This window comes from Typha latifolia, chromosome 2 (genome assembly GCF_019914945.1).
Source record: "Typha latifolia isolate L0001 chromosome 2, TyphaL0001v2, whole genome shotgun sequence".
Taxonomy (NCBI): domain Eukaryota; kingdom Viridiplantae; phylum Streptophyta; class Magnoliopsida; order Poales; family Typhaceae; genus Typha; species Typha latifolia.
This window is the reverse complement of record NC_133087.1, coordinates 6,216,652-6,218,645: the sequence shown is the minus strand read 5'-3', so window position 1 is coordinate 6,218,645 and position 1,994 is coordinate 6,216,652.

Genomic DNA, 1,994 nt, shown 5'->3' with positions numbered 1-1,994 from the left:
TTTTATCTTGCATAAAATAAGATATATAACACCCAATGGTATTGCATATAATATTGGCTAGATTAAACTAATTTTAATAATTTATGTAGGGACAAGAAAGTCTTTTTGGATCAAAATTAGGTAGTTTAGTAAATTTACACATATAAAGTTAACTAATGTATTTGATTGTCATTAGTTAAGAAAATTAACATTTAGTGTTTTTTTATGATTAAACTCAAAATGGAGGGTTCTAACAATAAATACTCATATGCTATGGTGCAACTAAGAATAAAAGGGATACATCTAATGAATTTTAGTTAATTATAAATTGTTTGTTAAAATATTGAATTTTAGTAGTTTTTCTTAAAAGGGATACATCTAATGATATAAAATCATCAATATATATTTTCTTATAGTAAGGAAAAACTTAATTTCTACGAAAACAAAATTATTCATTTAAAAATAATCTCCCAATTCACCAATGATTAATTTCATGGTGATTAGTTGAAAATAAAGTAGAGATATATATAAGTTAATAGAAATGTGTAATTTATAAAATGGATACCAAAACCTTACCTATCTCATACTCATTTGAAGTGAAAATTTGCACAAAAAATTTAATTATGTTCTACCAATTTTCTAACTCAATTAAAATTATCTTTAAAATTTTCAAACACTTCAAGATTTTAAATAAGTAATTTTCAAATTAATGCATTGATTGCTCATCTCCTCAATAGATTCATGTGCCTATGAGCGTAATTAAATTTGTCATAATAAGGCCACTCAAGTTTAGACGAGGAGTGCTTTGAAATTGCTTGTAAGGAACTAGAATATTTCTACCCTCACCCTTACCTTTAGAATTACAAAAATGCCCCAAAACTCAGAAGATCATTGGAACATGCAATTGATTCCCAAAGCAGTCCTGTAACGCCCCCACTCGGCACGGGCACGTGCACGCCCACGCGTGCCGGGTTCCCACGCGTCTATACGGCACGCGCGGCGTACGAGACAAGTCAGGCGAGGCCCGTCACACACAAATACTCTCCTGTACACATATAATCATGACATCATCAAATAAAACCTGCTAACCTATCCATGATCACATAATCCATCACCAGATAAATCATACTATTAATCAAATAAAATTATTAACATATGAATATCCCCGTCCACAATAATATACATTAAACCACTACATAATCTGGCAGGACCCACACAGGCCACAACAAATAATCAAGATACAACTAAAACGACTAATACAAGAGTACACCATGATTCGACCGTATCATAACAGATCATCGTCTAATATAAAAGAGTACAAATATCAAATACTAGTACAACTCAATTTCTATATAAACTATTATTTATACCGTCTCGCATCTATAGCTTATCTCATCTTTGCTCTAAAATATCTCATCAGGGTATCTCATGGCGATATCACATACCATAATATCTGTGAGGGTAAAAAAGAAAGAAATAAAGAGAGTCATGAGCAAAAGGCTCAGTGAATAGACCTTACCCCGAATTAGTGATGCCAAATAGCGAGTAAACATGTACTAGATAATATGAATCAGTAAGAATATCATGTCATGAATAAGTATATGAATATATCTTCAATAATATATAAATGAAAAGTAGATAATATGTTATAACTGATAAAAGTATATAATCATCAATAATGAGTAAACAGATCTCTGTGTTATACTATCATCACAACTCTCTCTCAAATATAACACATGATGCATGCCGACCATGACCATGCTATGATATCAAATATAACCATATATGATGCATATTGATCACTCGATAATCAGGTAACTAAATAATAATGAAATCATATGCATTTCTCAACATCACAATCATCACCGACATCTCGGTATAATATCATCATACTAGACCACCGTGCACAGTCAACACCCGGTACCCGGTCTTAACATCATGCCCGAAGGCTCCGAGCATACTCTGCCATCCACAAGGATTATCTCAAATATAACCATACCCTGCAATCCGCTAAG